This window comes from Hordeum vulgare, chromosome 6H (assembly GCF_904849725.1).
Source record: "Hordeum vulgare subsp. vulgare chromosome 6H, MorexV3_pseudomolecules_assembly, whole genome shotgun sequence".
NCBI lineage: Eukaryota > Viridiplantae > Streptophyta > Magnoliopsida > Poales > Poaceae > Hordeum > Hordeum vulgare.
The window spans coordinates 29,836,147-29,846,491 of NC_058523.1; positions in this window are offsets into that span (position 1 = coordinate 29,836,147).

Here is a 10,345-nt window from a genome sequence, read left to right on the forward strand (position 1 = left end):
GCCTGAACCGTTGCTTCAAGTTCATACGATTTCATTCTCTCTCTTCTTTTATTATGTGACATGTCATCAAAATCGTTTATGTGGCAATTTTACCAACGATGATCACACGACTATTGAAGATGCCCTTATGGGATGGGCCCCATAATGCCCGGCGCGAGGCCCTCTTTAGATTTTGACACATCATTGTTTCGTGTTCAACATATGATGAACACTGCAAATACGTATCAACTGATTAGGAGATTTTAAGCAGCTTTAAGATGTATGGAAACAATGACGTGTCAAAATCTGAAGAGGGACCTCAGACCAGGCACTATGAGACCCCATTCCATAGAATTTTCTTCCCAATAGTTGCGTACCGGATCAAGTATCAATATGCGAGACCCCCTTCCATAGAATTTTCTTCCCAATAGTTGCGTACCGGATCAAGTATCAATATGCAAGTAGTACGAAGCCCAGTTCCTGGATATCATGGTGTCATGGCCATAAAACTACCAACATGGCGTGTCGCGGACATGGACAAGGTAGGGCGGTTGACCCTGATGAGATCTGTGCTTTGGGCAATGCCAATTCACTCGATGCTGGCTCTCGACATACCCCAAAAAGTGCTGGTAAGCTTGACGAGGATCCGTTGGGTCTTTTTTGTGCGGGATATGAGGACGCAAGGGGTGGCCACTGCATGTGCAGTTGTAAGGAAGGAGGTGTGTTCCCCGAAAGTGGGTTGGGGGCCTGGGATTGCCAAACTTCAAATTGTTGAACGACGCCCTCATGGAGCACTGTTGCTACGACGCACGGACGCTGCGAGACCCTAGGTTTTTTTTTATAAGAAGGAAACGAGTCCGTGACCTCTGCATCAATCGATGCATGCAGCCATATTATTAAAGATAAATAAAATAGTATCGTAAGTCCACAGAGCTCAAACAGCCCGAAGTGCAAAATAAAGAAAGAAGGAAATAGTAAACAGTTGCCACATCCGGCGTATCTAAAATTAGACTACTATGCCTATACATCTAGTCTATTATTAGCACGCCATCCAAATCGATTGAAGATAACCCGTGCGGCCATCTCCTATCGGTTGCACCCAATATCCATAAGATCCCTGTACTCCGCAAGACTGAGTAACGACCACGTACGGATTCAAGACGTTGCTCTGTATATAACCTGCAAAAAATTGTTGAAGTTCTTGCCATTAAAGATCATATCATTCCTGGTATTCCATATAGCCCAAAACAAAGCACATATCCCAATTTCGATAAGTTTTGATATCTTAACGTCAACTCCATTAAGCCACGTTGTAAATATTGAACCCATACATGTAGGAGGGCTGATATTAAAAGCTATTTGAATAGTTCTCCATAATAATTTTGCAAGAGGACATTCTATGAAAAGGTGTCTTATTGTTTCATTTTGCTCACAAAAACAACAGTTAATCCTTCCTCTCCAACTGCACTTAAGTAAGTTATCTTTGGTTAGTATGACCCCTTTGTGTACAAATCACATAAATTTTTTAATTCTGAGGGGCACCTTAATCTTCCAAATAGGTAATGATCTAGCTATGATTCCGGTATTTATCAGATGTGCATACATGGACTTTACTGAGAATACGCCATTCTTAGTTAAAGTCCACTTAATAGTATCTGATTGTTCAGATAAGTGCACGTGCATGATTCTTTCCACCAAATGCAACCATGCATCCCAACGAGCTCCTACTAAAGCACGCCTGAACTGCATATTAAGGGGTATAGATTGTAGCTAGTACCGTGGATACATAATCCTGTTTACGTTGTACTATATTGTATAGCATAGGGTATTGAATTGTAAGTGGTGTGTCCCCAAGCCAAGTATCTTCCCAGAACCTTATTGAGGCCCCATTACCAAGTATAAATTTGACCCTATTGAAAAAATTCATCTTTATCTTCATTAGCCCTTTCCAAAAGGGGGAATCATTTGGTCTGGCTGTAACTTGAGCTAAAGTTTTAGAATTCAGGTACTTGTTTTGGAGTATTTGAATCCACATTCCTTCAGATTTTGTGGATAACCTATATAACCATTTGCTAAGCTAGGTAGAATTCACTGTTAGAATTAATGGGTTTGATCCATCTATAAAATTCTGAAATCTCAAATGAACCCACGAGTAAAATGACAAGTGATGGTGTGGTGCTGCTAAAGTTTAGTCACATGCCGTTAGTTGAACAAGAGTTGGACCTCTTTATACAATGAGTTCTCCCCACCATTTTAAGTGTGTGTTAAGAAGAGGAAGGAGAAGACCACATGCGACGCGTACATGCGACATGTACGTGAATAGTCCGTCGTATTATGGTCCATTGACTTGCGGGGCATGGCTTGCTTTTGTCGTTTTATTTTTATGTCTTGGCAGTCAAGTTGAGTATTTCTTGTCTGATAAGTATATGAGTTAGAAACCAAATCGGTTTGAGATGGTGATCGCGATTCGGTACTGATAATGATGTAGAGATGAGGGTTTGATTCTAACAAGATTTGAGGTCAATATTATTTCGGACTCCGCTCCTAGAGCCCGTGACACGTGTGATGAATAGTGTTGTGCTACATACAAGAGACGTCGTGGGTCGTATCGTGTAAGTTCATTTTTTTTAAAAGTCAATTACATCTGTAGTACAATAACTTGGTTGATATTAACAGATTCATACGTAAAGTTGAAAACCTCACAAAACTCATACACGAACTAGTTTGCTACAACATTTGACTACAAAAAAAACTTGAATGGGCACACGTGACCCACCACGTCAGAATTTGGCACGCACCAGGGCCTGTGTATTCTACAAAAGAAACCTGAAAGGTGGATTATTAGCGTGTATTGGTCATGAGTTGAGTGTGCGGATGGAAATATTTTGAGAGCAATCTCGTATTATCACAGTTCTATGAATCAGCCTCGCTACCCCCCCCCCCCTTAAAGCCCTGCCAGGTCGTCTCGCTCCTCGAGTCCCCGAGGCGATCAACACCGCGTCGTTTTGAAACCGTTGAAGGACAGGGAGGCGGCATGTGGCTGGTCATACGTGCGGTGATCGAGTTCTCATCGGCATATGGTATGTGTCGATTCCCTCCCTTCCCAACGTCGTTGCGGCGTCGCTTCTTCCCCTGTTTCATTAGGTTTTGAGGGTAGGGACGATCATCCTTTTTTGTGCACGGATTCGACGATTGGGGATTTTTTGCGCATGGATTCGTCGATTGGCGATCTTGACCAGCACGTCAACGCCTGATTGTTCAGTTTTCAGTGGGGAATTGAGGGCAGTATGATGAACACCTGATTGTATGGGAAGGCGAAGTAGATATGATAGATATTGTTGATATTGGACAGTGCCATGCGTGACTATCATAAAAACAGGTATGGATTTAATATTGCTGTATGAAAAGTATTGATTTTTGAAAAAAACTCTAAACTTTCACTAATTTATTAATGAAATTTACTGAAATTTGACAGTGGCTATCTCGGAATTTTCTGTGCACCAATCTAATTTTTATCTCACGGAACATATACATGAAACTGTAGTTTGTAGTACTAGGGATGACAAACTGGTTGACTAATCTTTGAACGGCACTATGAATCCAACCATGCATGGGTATTAGTTAGTGTTGCACGGCCACCGGGTCAAGCGTCCTCTACAAAGTAATCATGCATCGGTATTGCACTAAGTGTCGGCCATACAGTAGTTTCGTTTAGAGTTGAACAAGTTGTGGTGCACTGAACTTTTATGTTCTTTTGATGCTCTGAATCTGTTAATTGTATAGAAGTGTAAATACAGATCTGTTTAGTTTGCCTTTTGATGTTATGTTCTGTTATGTTATGCATTGAATTTAATTTATATGCTCGTCTCTCTCTTTATCACAAAAAAAGTTTTTTATAATCTGTAAGCATTTATGTACGCTATGACAGTATATCGAACAAAAGACACTTCATGCCATTTTTAAACCTTATGTCACGGGGTCCTCCGTTACCCATGCATAAGACAGGGATGGTTTGTGTAATAATTTACCCATGCATAAGACATGGATGGTTTGTGCAATAATTTACCCATACATAAGACAGGGGTGATTTGTGCAATAATTGAAATGCGGACCCTTTCCGACTTGACAGCCGACATGTCACACGCGGGACTGTTTTGTAGTCAACTGTTACAACAATCAAGTTCGTGTATGAGTTTTGTGGGATTTTTAAGCTTATGTATGAATATGTTAATTTTAAGTAAGTTGTCATATGGCAGATGCAATTAACTCTTAAAAAATTCAATAGCTTTTGCTCGGTAACCCTCTTTCATGTGGAAGACAAGAAACACGGTTAGACTGGTTGTAATGGGTAGTATCATATACTAGTATCATGCATATGATACTAGTGTATGATACCACACCCGTAATGCATGGTATCATAGGGTAGTTCATTTATTGTCATGCAAGACACATAGTAGTACATCATTTAATATGATACAGTATCATAATATGATACTCAACCCTCACTTTCTTCATTTAATTCAATAACACCTCATCAAAATTGCTTAGTTGGCGTGCATGATACTAGCTATGATACTTCTATTACGGGCAGCCTTAAACTCTGTTACAGGAGTAACTGGACAGTGACCAAATCTACCACCTGGTAACAAAAACACTGGACACAAGTCATATTAATTGCTTATTCACAAACCATTACACCAAAATGCATACAAAGTTCTGGTAAATCGGACATACTATACTTTCCAAGCGTTCAGCAATTTGGTACTGTATTGCTTTTAGGTAAAGATGTACCAGCGTATTTCCTGGTTGTCTTTGGAAGCGATATACGTCATGCTGCAAGGAGCTGACTCCTCTCCGACTTTCCCCCGGCACTGAAACAAGGTGTCCGGCCCGCCGTTGTTCTCGCTCGGCACCCGCACCGACACGCCGAACGCTGCCTCCCCTCGCCGGAGCTCCTCACGCAGCTGGTCACGCATGAACGCCGGGATCTTGATGTCGGTGCCCCACGCTGCCGCGGGCGCCTCCGCGGCGCCGGTGTTCTCGTCCACGCACAGCTCTGGGACGGGGCCGCGGGCTAGCACGGCGCCCTGGTAGTCCATGGCGACTGCCGGCCTGTGTCCGATGCACGCGGTGTGGCGGCCAGTGCGCTCGTCGATTCGGAACGTGAGCTTGAACTCCGGGGATACTGGGGCGGCGAGGTCTGCGGCTAGGCCCCCGATGGAGTCGATGGTGACGGTGTAGGCGGGGTGTGTGTAGCCGATCGTCTTGACCATGCCCCGGACGACGGCGGCGATGAAAGGGACAGTGGTGACAAGGAGGAGCGCGAGCACGATCATCTGGTACTTGGTGAACTCACGTTGGTGCGCCATGGCCGATCGATGATGGCCCTGGCTTGTAATTATCTGTATGTATACGTACGTAGTTGTTGGCAGGCCTTGTGTATATTTATAGATGAAGCCGATCGAAGGCTAAGTTTGTCTCTGACTCCAAACCGAAGGAGACAGACTTTTTGGATTTCGCGCAAATCGTATGGATCACATATTCTTTGGTCAAAGGCAAACGTGTGTGCACACAAATTCTATTGCCGTCAAACGCTGCTTTGTTTTTGTCGTGAAAACGCCCACACATGTGATAGTAACAACAGCAACCCACACTTCTAATGATCACAGGTTACGCTACGTCATCGCATGCATGCATAAGTGACGAAACTGATGATTTTACCCGAAATCTTTTATCTTTTCAGTTTTTAAAATATTTTATCTCTTAAATAAAAATACAATTGGGAAACCGTTTTCATCATTAAATCCGTTGCCACGAATTCTTCGAAACTGGATCTCATATCGATATGTTTCGACGACTTTTTTTAGGTTAAAAGTTGTCATGTCCATTACATGTTAATTGCCATCATGATTACACTGAAGTTGACATGATATATTTTAACTATTTTTTCTTCTACGTTTAAAGTAAACTTTGACATGTTATAAAAGAGGAAATTAACAAACTAAACTTGCCATGATTAATTACTAAGATTTTCCATGATCCATGAAATATTTTTCACATGGTTCACAAGTAAAAAAGTAATATGCCGTCAATTACTTTTAAAATGTATGGTCACTCGCTTAAATTTGTCATGAACTATAAACTAAAATTGCCATGGTGAATTACTTGAATTTGTTATGATACATGCACTAAAATTTGTCCTGGTTCATACAAAAAATATTTTTCATGTTCAGAAAACTTAAATTGCCATGGTCAAAATAACAAAATTGCCATGATCTATAAACTCAATTTGTCATGATGAATTGCTAAAAACTGCCTTTATCCATTAATTAAATTTGCTTGATTAATTACCAAAAATTTCCATGGCCAATTAATAAAAATTGCCATGAAAAGTAGTTGAAATGCAATGGTAGCTTTAAATCTAGAATAAAAAACTTTATTTAACATATCTGTATAAATATGTCATGGGTACTTTGTTGTAAACACTACGATAATTTCAGTATAAACATGTGGTAACTTGTGGCCCCCTAAAAAAGTTATCAAAACATATCGATATGTGATTTATTTTTGAAGATCTTGTCGAGGCGGATTTAATGATGAAAACAGATGTTTTAATTGAATTTTTTATTTAAAAGATAAAACATTTTATGTTGAAAGAACTAAAAAAAATCTACTGATGTCATATATTTGATATGGTAAGATGAACGGTTATGAAAACGCGTGGATCATGTTGGCTCGTGCCACACGTGTCTTTTAGCAATGTTTTAATCTCAATCATCACGGTTACAAATCTCATGCAGACATATATGTGTATACAAAACCCGGCTGCACATAAACAAAACCGAGTTGAAGACGGGGCGGAGCTACAGGGTATGCCAGGTATGCCAAGCATACCCTGAAATGCCGGCAAGCGTACATGTATATATATGTATTTATATAAAAAAAAATAAAAAATACTTAGTTGATGCGTACCTGAGCCCGCGAGATGCAGCCAGGCAAGCCGCGAGCAAACATCAATCCCATGCGGCCATGCCCACGTGGCCCATGAGGCTAGCGATTGGAGACGGGAGTTCGATAACTTTAGTTTACAAGCAGGGGAGCCGACGCCAATTACGGACCGAGGCAACGCCGACAGTTCATCTTATCTCGTCGTGCTGCCGTCGCCAATACAGACACTGCGTTCAGCATTCACGACGATGCCAGCGCCCGCCGGCGCCACCCAACGTCCTAATCCCGTTCGGCCTTCACCCTGCCTACGATCCCACCAGCATCAATGTCATCTCGTTATCTCAGTGAGTCTGCGAACTGCGAAGTCTTTGGTTTTTTTCTTAAAACAATTGATGTGTACTTTCACTGCTAATTGCTAACGCTAAAATGATAAAATCATCTATCACACAGAGTGATCGAGGATTTGCCCCAGTACCAACATATGACCCGGTGGAGACAGATCTATTGTTCAATAATCAGTACACGTATCGTGTGAGTGTTTCATAATCGCATGTGAAAAAATAAATTATGTAAGCGTAATTTATTTAATTATTTAGCATTCTATTTTTGTAATATTTATGCAGTTATGAAGAGAACTGGTGACATTGCATCTCTTTTTCAAAAGCATGCAACAAAGAAGAAGGCAACGGTGGATGCTTCTTCTTCTAATCATTTCCCAGATCCGGTTGAACTTGTGGTGGAAGAGGAGACTCATGAGAGAGTAATTGAAGAAATTGTAAATCCTATGCCACCGCCACCGCCACCGCCACAACCGTCTTCACTGCCACCAGTTTATGACATCAATCGCCTTCCACATGATCCAGGTGAAAGACACCCCATTCTAAGTTATCCTGTTAATGATCAAGATGCAATTCGAAGAGCATATATTATTAAAGCTCCATCCAAACCTTTCGCACATGATTTTCCAAAAAGAAAGATTTTTGGTAAAGATGTCCAATTCAATTATTGTTGGATTACAATCATGATTGGGTTGAGTATAGTATTAAGAAGGGTGCTTCATTTTGCTTTATATGCTACTTGTTTAAGAAGGGTACTGGGTGAGATGCATTTACTGTTGATGGCTGGAAGAATTGGAATATAAGAGAGAAAGCACTGCTGAAACATCTGGGTTCTAAGGCACATATTGCAGCTCAAGGGAGATACACCAGCTTTAAAAATCCCAGAGTAGCAATTGATTATAATATTCAGAAGTGGAGTGACAAGGATCTTTGTCTTTATAAGCAAAGGTTGACTTATTCACTTAGGTGTATCAAGTTTCTTTTGCATCAAGGGTTGGCATTTCGTGGACATGATGAAAGTGAACAATCTAGCAATAGAGGGAACTTCATTGAACTTTTGAAATTTCTTGCTGGAAATAGTGAAGAAGTGAACAAGTATGTTTTGGACAATGCTCCAGGTAACTGTACCTTAACTAGCCCGGACATACAAAAGAAAATTATTCACTGTTGTGCCATAGAAACTAGAAAGAAAATAATTGAAGAACTTGCTGATGAACCCTATGCAATTTTAACTGATGAGTCCAGTGATATATCACATAAAGAACAACTAGCTCTTTGCTTGTGCTATGTTGATAAATTGGGAAGGCCGTGTGAGCATTTTATTGGTGTTGTTCATGTAGATGAAACTACCTCTGCATCACTTAAGGATGCAATTGAAGCTTTACTTGTTAGTCATGACTTGACTATGACTCAAATCCGTGGTCAAGGATATGATGGGGCTAGCAACATGAAATGAGATATTAAAGGGTTGAAAACATTGATTATGCGAGAATCACCTTTTGCTTATTATATTCATTGTTTTGCTCATCAACTCCAATTGGTTCTTGTTGTTGTTGCCAAGGGAAATACTGATTGCAAGAGTTTTTTGATCAAATATCTATATTGTTGAATATTGTTGGAGTTTCTTGTAAGCGTCATGACATGCTTAGAAATGCTAGGTTTGAGAATGTCAAGAAAGCACTTGATTGTGGTGAGATTGAATCTGGAAGTGGATTACATCAAGAGATGAGTTTGCCTAGGCCTGGGGATACTCGATGGAGATCTCATTACAAAACTATGTGCAGCATCATTACTATGTATGAAGCAATCCATGATGTTCTAGTAGATCTTGGGGATGATCCTTCATATAAGGATGATTGGGCCAAAATAGATTTTGTGCTTGGAGCATTTGAGACCTTTGAATTTGTTTTCTTTGCACACTTGATGTATATTATTCTTGGATACACAAATGAGTTATCAGAGTGTTTGCAAAGAAGGGAGCAAGATATTCTTAATGCAATATCACTTGTTAATGTGGCAAAGAAAAGAATGCAAGAATTGAGGTCTGATGGTTGGGGTAATTTTCTTGAGAGGGTCACTTCATTTTGTGACAAACATGGTGTTGATGTTGCTGCTATGGATGGTGATTATGTTCCTTATGGAAAATCAGCAAGGAAAGCTCGTGCTCCAAAGCAAACCAATGATGACCACTTCAGAAGAGAAGTATATATTGGTGTTATTGATCACATAAGTCAAGAACTTGATAATAGGTTTGACGAGATTAATATGGAGTTGTTGTCTTGCATGTCAGCCTTCAATCCTTCTAATTAATTTGATTCTTTTGATACACAGAAGCTACGCAGACCAGCTGAGTTCTATCCAAAGAAATTCTCAAATAATAATTTCCTCATGTTTGAATTGCAGCTAGGTAATTATATTGATGACATGAGACAGGATGATAGATTCAAAGGTCTAAACAATATTATTGATCTCTCAGTTAAGCTTGTTCCAACAAAGAGGCACAAAGTGTATGATTTGGTTTATGAGCTCCTCAAATTGGTATTGCTTCTATCAGTGGCAACATCAAGTGTTGAAATGGTATTTTCTGCAATGGTTTTAGTGAAAACAAAGTTACGAAATAAGATGGGAGATGGTCTTTTGGATGATTGTCTAGTCACTTTTATTGAACGGGATATTTATTTTCAAGTTGATGAAGACATTTATGTCCCTTCGAAAGCGTCGAATAAAATGGTCTCAAAAATAACATTGTAAGTCTTCAGTTCACATGTATACCAATATTTTAATTATCAGCATGATTTTTAAACTATTTATATTGTGTTTAGTGGATGGTTTCAGCTTAATCCATGGATTTAAGCCTTATCGTGTGTGATTTTTTTTTTGACCGGCATACCCTAATCTAAAATTCTGGATTCGCCACTGACTGAAAGGCAGGCCTAATTTTATTTTATTTTGAAAAGGAGGAATGACCCCCGGCCTACACCAAAAGCTAACCTACACGTATGACTCTTGGATACATACTAGGACACGAACATCGATCCTAGTGCTGACGGTTCAAGTAATCAACCTAGCTAGCTACGACA